General features: G+C 47.2%; 2 pseudogenes; one reads left to right on the top strand and one right to left on the bottom strand.

Annotated features, from left to right (window-relative positions):
- Nucleotides 1-4,501: 4,501 nt before the first annotated feature.
- Nucleotides 4,502-5,228, bottom strand: LOC115309258 (annotated as a pseudogene).
- Nucleotides 5,229-5,939: 711 nt separating this feature from the next.
- Nucleotides 5,940-10,151, top strand: part of LOC115309257 — a 30,899-nt pseudogene continuing 26,687 nt past the window's right edge.

Here is a 10,151-nt window from a genome sequence, read left to right as displayed (position 1 = left end):
TCCCAATTTCTGGGATGCTAAGTTCTCGTAGAAGGAGTAATCACCAAGAACAGACAATATCAGAAACACCATTTAGTGCTTCTTGAGGATGGTGGCCAATGACAGCCTATAAGATTTCTAACCTAAAGAAGTCTAAAGCTAGATTTCTCCAGCTGAATTCGACGCCATGGTATACAGTACTTTTGCAAAATGCAGTGGCTCTAAACTGCACCATCTACATTTGCTAACTATAGTCTTTTTACTGTTTGTGTTTGGCACATGAGAACTCTGACCAAGCCAGAAATGTCATCATTTTGACATTGAGGAAACTCTACTCTATTTCTAGTTGATGTAAACATACTACTCACATGCAGTCTTCTGTAGCATTAGGTTAACAAGGTCACATAGCATTATAAAGAAAGGGGGGAGGGGTTACTAGGAACAGGAAACACAAGTCTTCAGGCTCTCAGTTTCTTGCCAAGGGAGAAAGTCAGTTTCTCCCCTTAGGTGAGAGCACAACGTCGCATATGTACCAGAATTCAAAAAGAGGCCAGGGGAACTGCAAGGGTCTTTACCTCACAAACTGGGCAATTTCGATAGATACTGCTTGAGAAGCTGCATGAGTGGTTGTATGTATGTCTTAAATCAGAAAACAAAAAAGACAAAAAAAGTTTAAGAAATGGTGGACATAGAAAACCACCCATTCCAAAGTTACTGTCACAGATATCGGCGAAAAGCACTATGACCGGAAAGCTGACGATTGTTCAAATTTTGCATTGCCAAAAAACATAAAAAAAAGGGAACAGGTATGATTTTACGCAAACGAGCATGGAAGTGCTAGCACAATGGAAAGGCAGTTCGCACCAAAAACTACCGGCTTGTAGATGATGCATGTACTTCGTGGACACTGTTAGCTATAACACGGCAGCGGCGGCCATCCCGTACACCCAGCGCCCCATAGCAGGCGCCGTCCGAAACTCCGCGCATGCGCCGTGTGGCGGACTCGCTCTTCCCGCCTGCGAGCACACCCTCGCCTTGTCGTCTGCTACTCACAGAGCAGACGACACCACAGCACCCGCCAATTTTCGCTGAACACGGTTCAGCGAACCACCGCGTAAGAGGTGCCCACAGTTGACACCCTGACTTCGCTGGCTAAGGATAATCATCGCCACTAAATGTAACATCACTGTAGATTAAATTTTTTTATGGGACAAACTTGCAGTTATACTCCGTTTCACTTTAGGTCTAAGCGCAGCAGACGCTACGAGACGATAGGACCAACCAAGCAGCGACAAAAGCAGCTTTTGCAATTGGGTCCCCCGGTGATGCACTCCGTGACTTTGCACCTTTGCAGCTATTTTATTGGCTCTGTGATTTGGTAGCGTACGCTGCGGTCGGACTTAAGGTGAAACTGAGTATAACAGTCCATTTCTGTATCACACCTGCTGCGCTCATACAGGTTTGCTAACGCATATTGGTAAAAAGGCATTGCGCACGCCTGTTTCTGAAAAAGCAAAAAAGAAAAAAAAAACTTAAACAGGTGTTGTGCCTTAACGACTCTGCAATCTGCCCCAATAAAAATCGCCGGTTGAAAATGATTTTGAGGCCAGTTCACTATGGCGAGGGTACCAGACGAGCAGCACTGTGGCATCGCCTGCTCTGCGCCTAGCAGACGACAAAGCGAGGGTGTGCTCTCAAACAGGAAGAGCGAGTCCGCCACACGGCGCATGCGCGGAGTTTCGGACGGCGCCTGCTATGGGGCGCTAGGGGTACCGGAAGGCCGCCGCTGCGGCGTTATAGCTAACAGTGTCCACGATAGTACAGTGCTAATCACACTTGTCTATAACGCGCGAGCGTGCGGATTCCCCGGGGAGCGCTAGACTGGTGGCATTCGCGGAAACCAAGCTAGTCACGTGGCGCAACATGGAACGGCCCGCTCGAGGGGTGTCCTGCCCACTCTATCAGCTGGCGGCGAACGCGGAATGATGCTCGCACGCTTTTTACAAGTACCATTGCTCGAACAATAAACAAACTGAAGCATGAAGGCATATCAACAATGTCGTCATAAAAAAAAAGCAGATTATAAAGCACTTCACTTTTATCGCTTATCAAGCGATAGAGTGGGCAGGATACCCCTCGGGCGGGCCGTTCCACGTTGCGCAACGTGACTAGCTTAGCTTTCGCGAATGCCAGCAGTCTAGCGCTCCCCGGAGAAAGCTGCACGCTCGCGCGTTATAGACAAGTCTGATTAGCACTGTACTTGCCAATCCCCATAGCTTTTAAAATATATATTCTCACAATAAAATACTGAGATTCTGGCGTTGAGCACTAACGTTCGGAAAAGCCGATCCAGGCTGGATATGTAAGCACGCTTGCTGCGTCGACCTAGCATGTTCACCCCTGCAGCAATCAGAACTACCCGAGATATTTTTATCCAGTACACAGAGTATCATGATTGTTAACAAATTTACTCGGTAAGAAAAACAAAAATCTACGAAATCTTTTTGAAAACGCACGTAAGGCACACAACCAAACTAGCGAAACGAGGACGCTTAATAAATGTTGCTAAGATAATCCGAAGTTAATACGAAAAACACTAGCAGAATTACAGCAAACCGAAGCTTTCACGACAAAGATCCCAGGTCCAAGGCGTCCCCAAAATCTCGCGAACAACAGAGAAGCGACGAACAACACGTTAGGTTTACAAATGGTTCAAGATAACGTAATGAACAGGCATATTCATGCACGGGAAGATCTATGAACAAGGACAACATAAAAGATAAAAAATGAGCAAGGTTCTCCGGAAACCTATAAAAAAAAAGGGGGAGTCAACGACTGGAACAAAGCGACAAGGCATGAAAAAACGCACCTGTCGAACCGAATCCCGCTTCGTGAGCCCGGCCTGCTTGCCACCGCCCACCACCAAATCGGGCTGCAAATTGGTCAACGCCGGCCTCTTGGTCAAAGCCTGGGTCTGCATCTTGCTGTCGGGCTTCTCGGACCTCTTGGAAGGGGCAGCCCCGAAGGTTCTGGAGTTTTCGTCGCCGGCGTCGACAACGGACGCAACGTGAGCTTGACGCCTCGCCATGTTTAAAAAAAAAAAAACGGTCGGCTCGCTTCTTGCGCTCACGGGCAGAAAGAAAGACGGGTCAGTTTGAAAATCTCGAGTCTCTCGGTGTGGGTCTGACTCACGGCTGCATGGGGGCTCCCTTCGGTGACATTCGTGGCTGACCAGAGCCGGTGTGCGGTCTTCGTATTGATGTCCGAATGTGGATTTGTTTCCCACGCCCGAGCCAACCACGCTGTCAGAACGCAACTGACAGAAATGCAGCGATGCTGCTGAGTCAAAAAGCGCTAAATTCACCGCAACGGGTTGGTTCCGCACAAACGGACCAATGAAATGCGCCGGTTTGGGTCACGTGAGGCCACGTGTGAAGCCCATACGTCGCTTATTTTTATGTTTTTTGATCGCGCAAGTTCGCGCGACCGCGCGCGCCTTCGCGATCACGGCGCCACCAGCGCCACTTCGAACCTTTATTTGGAAACACAAAATCTGGTCCAAAAATAATAGATATTTGTGTGCGCTGTGCTGCAAGATTTAAAAATGAATCATTTTTTTTTTCTAATTATTAATCACTGTTTCTCTGCGGCGTCCCAATGAGCTTCAAGCAAGTCATAAATAACGATTTAATGTCTAGTTTATGAATAAAGCTATACGCACTCTGGAGTGCATTTCGGTCGAAGTGGCTATACCCACTCCGCTAAACTCGTATAAAACGAAGGGCCACAACGTTTTTTTCTAAGCGATGGCGTAGCATAAAAGTGAAGGAGACCGCTTTGTACGCAAGCGGACGCGGGTTCGATCCACAATCTGCCTATTTTTTTTTTTCTCAAAACATTTTGTTTTGTCGAGGCATTGACGATATTTACATTTCTCTTTTGCGATGATGTTGTCGACGAAACTTCGCAGAACTAAATGGTATGGGTCTCCCTTTTCGGAGGTGCGATCGGGGACAGCGGGGCTTGGGTTGCCGGCTGGACTCCGCGAAGCGGCGTGTACTGGTTAAGTTTTGTAATTAGCAGCCGATACTGTCGACGCGAAGCGGCGTGAACGCAGGCGGGGGGCTGTGTTAACGAGCCCCCGCGATACACGCGCCGTTCGGAAAGGGTGGCCCGAGCGGCATGAGCTCTGCGCGGAGTGCGTATACCCATTTCGTCCAAAATGCACTCCGGAGTGCGTATAGCTTTACTCGTTTATTATTGCCGAAAAATATTTCTTAAGAATAGGAGTACGGAACTCGTACAAGTTCACAAAATGTGTAGCTATTTGTTTGACGCCCTTATCGAATATATTATTAATCCCTAAATATGGGCACATGCTTTCATTGCCCGTCGTCCGCGACGCAAAATCACACTAGGAAAATCTGCGCAGCGTCGGGTTCTCAATGTTGACAATTATAGGGCAAAACAACACTACACAACAAAGCAACAACACACGACTTTCAGATTCACCATCGCCAAATCACTTTTTCATAAAGAACTTCCAGTACACGATGCCACCGAAGATGATAATTTCCGTGATGATGATCAAGATCAAAATGAGTTTGTTGGTGATCACGCCCCTGTACATGGTGCGCTGTATCTTGCGACTCGTCGTCAATTTCTGATCGGTCTCTTCGAGCCGCTCTTTGTCCGGACCAGAGACTCGCGCTGCGTGCGCAGGTCTTCGGCCACGGCAACCCCGACTTGATCGGTCTCGGCAGCGACTTGAAACGTTCGCGCGAGGGTATCGGTGGTCCTGCCCAAGGTTTCGTTCATCTAAAGCAGCCGACTGCGCTGAGGATCGTTCCCAAAGTCACCGATGACGGTTGAAGGGCTCAGGAGTTCCTGCCTCGCGCCGCTGGCGTTGATGCTGGTCGCCAGCGTGACAACCGTCTTGTTGACGTCGTCGAGTTCAGCCCGCTACTTGGGGGTCTCGGCGTTCATCTGTATACGGTACGGGTTGGGCGCCGAGTGGGCTTCGTCCTGGAGTTCTTGGAGGACGTCATTGGCCTGGTCAAGTTTACGCTGTACTTCGAGTCGATGGGTTTTCTTGCTTTCGCCGCTTTGAAGGCGATTGCGGGTCCCGTCCAACTTGCGCTTGATGTCGTCGAGGAGGGCCCTGAGGTCCTCTTCGAGGTCTTCGAACTTCTCGGACGACATGCCGTGATGCATCGCTGAGAAGTCCAGCGGAAAGCCGGTGGCGTTTACGGACGTGAAGAATGGCGAAAAACGGCTCCAAGACACAAACATGACACGAAACACACCCCGCCTTAAAAGATCGCAGAAACCAGCGACAAGAGCAGTGATATGGACGCGCTCGAGTACACAAGTCCTTCCGTCTCATTTTAACAGTGACGTTATTTAGTATCGAATGTTACGGGTTGCGCTGGTTAATTTATTTTTTATATAAAGGATATAAACCGACCGAAAGAAGAAAACATTGCAATGATAAGCTGATGAGAACAATAATTTTCTGCTTTATATCGTTAATGTATTATTACAACTTTTATCATTTTCAGCCATGCCGAGCGTTCTGGCTTTTGTTTAATCTTGAATGAAGTAAAAGAACGCACTCAAACAAATCACGTGACAGAAACATTTATATATGTACAAAACAATCTTATTTTTAATTAGACGGCTTCTCGCGCCATCTGCCAATATTATTATTATATTTAAACATGTTTTTTGGTGCTGTCACCTGGTGAGAGAAGCAAGAAGCTATCATAGAGGAACAGGGGAGAGCGAAACAGAGACTGGCAGAAATCCTCACAACAGCTGAACGAACCCTAAGCGCTTTTGTTATGGCTCGTGCGGTGCCATGACTCGCTTGAAGTCGCATTAGGGCGTACCATGGTTACTTCTCGCGCACAGACGGGAACAGGAGAGCGACGAGTGCGTGCCCGTGACCCTGAAGCCGGATGGCGGCGTCGCCATAGTCAAACATGGCAGATCTCGACGCGATCTACGAAGAGGACGACGAAGACCTGAGGGCCAACGAAGATTCGTTGGTGAGCCTCGTACCCGAACCGATGGTCATACGAGGCGCGGGAAACATGACAGTTTGAGTACCGGTCTATCTCCTCCGGACGAGCTAGCGCATACTCCATGTGCCTCAACGTCACGCGCTGCAAGGGTTCTTCACCCCCCATCGTGCATGCATGCGCTCGCGCGAGCACTTCTATGGTCCATTTTTAAACCATGCTTCGGTGCTTGCTTACGAAAGAAGAAAAAGACCTCCGCGGTATGACCGACAGCGTCTCTGAACGTCAGGTCGCTTTGAAAATAAATAGCGACACAAACCACGTTGGGTTTTTATCCCCTCCAAACGCCCAGAGGCAGGCGGCGAGAGCTGCCAGCGACGCGCTTTTTGTTTGTTTGTGCATTTTTCGTGGTAGTTACGGCAAACAAAAGGAACGATATCGCCCAGTGTGTTTGGTTGGCGTGCCGCAACTTTTTCCAGATAGTAACGGCGTGCGTGTGTGGGGAAATGGAGGGGAGGTCTTTTTCCAGCATCGATTCAGCCTCATCCACGTGTTTGTTGTGGTGTCGCGCCGACCCTCATGACGTCTCGCACACGTCACGACCATTAAACAACTCGTCGATCTGGAATTTTGTTTTCATTATCGATCGGCTGATCTACAAAGTCCGATCCTGAAAGGTAAACCCGGCTTTTTAGCTCTCATAAGTAAAATACGCTTCGCAGAAGGCTGAAACTCTGTGAGATTCTGACGCTTGCGGTAAAGATAAAATACGAAAGTTTGAGCGCATAATGTTGCCATACTACAGAAAAAAATTCTATGGGTCGACGTTTACCTGAGCCAAATATTCACCAAGCTAAAATTTGAGACTGTCGGTGCTTGCAGCAATATGTCAATGAAGAATCTTGTCAGCATTAAAGAAGGCAGTATTGTCTTTCTAAGTGGCCAGGGGGCTATGTTCGACAAATGTTTCGTTTCTCTTAAAAAGAAACGGAAGTGACTGAACTGGCATCATGGCGTCTGATTGGTTAGAGGCTCAAATGACGAGCCTCTACCCTTCACTTCTCCATACTGGCAAAAAAATCTCCTGCGTGCGAGTGTGCGAGCGATTTGTATTTGTATGACAGTGTTGTCCTCACCTAGCATATTGTATCACCACTGATGAACACAGTTGTTGCAGTCTGACAAGATGAGAATGATGGCTTCCTACTTTTGATACCGCTTCGGCGTCTTGTAAGCCTGCAATGCGCAGCCCAGGCACTGTGCATGCTGGAGCAGGGGCATTTGAAACAGACGCCCTGTCGTTCTTGTCCCCATAGTTTGGACTGTTGCCTTTGTGTGGCTCTCATGAGCCAATAAAGATTTTTATTATTACTTCTCTTTTAGATGCTATGCATTGGTTCATTTCCACTAAGTTCCTTTAGTCGACTGTTCCTGAGTGGTGTGACATGGAGGCACAACCCGGAATTGTCAGGGACATTGTCAAAAAACGAGCCCAGTAATGGAAAATAAGCCGGAAACGCCATCGAGTGCCCTGAGCAAAGACTTGCGTACTTGGTGGAAGAAAAATGGGCAATAAATTCTGCTAGAGCAGAGCGCAGGGTCTGCTCACCCGATGTAGTGTGTGCTACCCGATGCAAAGGGAACAGCCGACAAATCTAGTCCAAGCATTGGATTGGATTAAGGGCGCGACACTAGACTAGACCCAGCTAGGGCTACTAGAGTTACTAACAAATGGGGAAAGCCGCACACCCCAACCCAAGCTTTGCAACGAAAGTATACGAAAGTGTGCATCTGGTGGCCATGCTGCCATTCGGTTATTGACGTGTGTATAGTTGAGCGTTGTGTTCTCATCGTGTCTCCGAAAGTAGCCTCTTTACTGACAATGCTGGCAGCAAGAGAGTGCTCATTTAATCCGGACTAGACGAACCCGAATATTTCGTAATATGCAAGTTAGATTAAGCCCGTGCAAAATGATTCTCACAGTGTTCATTGCTCAATTCCTTGTGTTGTAATGGCCTTATATATTTAACCACCTCTACAGTGGTTAGGAAATTTCACCTGAAATTGTCAGGGGTTTTCAAAATAGTAATTTGCTAGACACCCTGATCCACAAAAATAAGCTTCTTCATTGACTCCACTCCCGGAGTAACAGAATGCCGTGGTACGGGACAAAGCAAAACACACTCCAGCAGTGACCAGAACTACAGCAACTCAATATGTGTGTTCAAAGTTGTATCTTCTGTTTAAAAAAAAGAAGACACCATTGAGCTGACAACTTCCAAGTGTCCCTATGTCTCTTTTCCAGTGTTGATCCTTCCCCCATATCGCTGTGCTTTTCAAACCCTTGATGCGAACCACGGTATATTTTAATTGCGAAGCCGTGCCTCGCTCAATTATTTATATGATTTACAATATATATATACCCAAGCGGGGAGGGGTGTACACAAATCCTTTGACTGGTCTCTTGTCATGTTACAACAATCACATCTTCATTATCTTCAACGTGTTATGCGGTCCACGCGTGGGACCGTTCCCATTGTCCAGTAGACATCTTTGAAGAGGAGGCAGTTTCTTTAGAAATGTGGCTTTCTTGTGCTTGCAGGTTTGGCCTGAGCAATAAATTCGACACGGAATTCCCACCAACGCTATCTGCTAAGGTAAATACCCTCTTCGAAATCCGCTCCCAATCACTGACCACCCTTAATCGCGGTGGTTATCTTGAGAGACGCTCTTTTAGAGATATGCTAGTCTTAAGAAGCAAAGGTTGAGATTTAAGCACAAATCTGGCTGTGATATGGTGTCGCACATTGTGGGGTCTCGAAATTTTACTGGCTCAATTGTCGTAAAATTGCTTTTTCTCGCTAACATACTTTGGTTCATTTATGGCTAAACCAACTTGATTATAGGCTGTGATACATGTTACTGGCTTGCAGAAGCTCCTGTGTGCAAACAATCATTCTGTATTGTCTATGAATGCAACCTTGAGAGAGGCTTGCACCACAGTTTTTTTCATAACTTTAGTTTTAATTATTAATAATTGCCTACTATCACTGAGAGATAATCGTTCCTGTCTAGAATAACACTCTTTAACAAGCCCAGTGAGCCTGTTCAGTGCGTTTGGCGCTAGTCTTTTACCGGCGTCTCCGCTAACCCTATCTGAGTGGACCGTTGATCTCGATAGGTGCAGGCTGCGTAGATGCAACTTCAGACACAGCTGGTAGCTCAACTCTCGCCTTTTCCCGATGTTTTGTTTTGCATTTAATGCTGTATGTACTTTCGCAAAGACATTGAAGAAGCATTGTGCCGCATTTAAAACAAAAAGGAAACTGGTTACTATTTGTTTTGTTTTACAACGAGTTTTGCTGGCGCCACCTGCTCGGCAGTGTCAGTCAACAAAGCTGTCAAAAATCATTGACAACACAAGGTGGCCGAAAGGCACGCATATTTCACGCCGCGCACAAATGATGTGATACCAATCTACACGGCACGACTCTGACATCAAACTTAGCAAGCGTCAACATTCAAACAATATATTGCGCATACCACACGGTACACCATTATTCGAAAAGGATTTATCTGAGAAAGATATCAAATAACGCGGCACAGCAGTGTCCACGACAGTCACGCCTCTACAATCAGCCGTAATCCAAGAGGACCTGGTTTTAGGGAGAGCTTCTTTTTTTTTTCACAATACCAGCACCAAGCAGAGAGGCAACTGTGCTCTCCAGTCCCCAAGATAAACCTCTACGCAGATTATCTCTGGGATTGAAAGAACAGTTTTCCTTGTTTGCAGAATTGTGTCGTGCGCATTTCGATGTTCTTTCCTTGCTTTGTTTCTTGTGAATGTCGAGCAGAACCGCTGAAATGGTGTGCACTTACCAGCCTCATTTCTCTCGGGGGAAGACAACAGTGAAAGGGCATGCGGCTTGCTTAAGGAAAATAAAGCACAAACTTCCAAGAGAGGCTGGAAATCTTTCTATGCGAAACCGCAAAACATAGCTGCGGGATTGCACTGAGGAGGTTTCAACAATCCAGGAGAGCGGCAGAAAAACTATTAGGGCATGCGAGAGTCGCACCAGACGCTTTCATCATTAGCAGCATGGTGGCGGACTAGGAGCGTTTTTTTCGGAAAGGTTGTGTTTGGTTTGC

The sequence above is a fragment of the Ixodes scapularis genome, unplaced genomic scaffold (genome assembly GCF_016920785.2).
Source record: "Ixodes scapularis isolate PalLabHiFi unplaced genomic scaffold, ASM1692078v2 PGA_scaffold13__105_contigs__length_92229423, whole genome shotgun sequence".
Lineage (NCBI taxonomy): Eukaryota > Metazoa > Arthropoda > Arachnida > Ixodida > Ixodidae > Ixodes > Ixodes scapularis.
The sequence above is the reverse complement of the archived record's forward strand: the minus strand, read 5'-3'. Positions and strand labels throughout refer to the sequence as shown.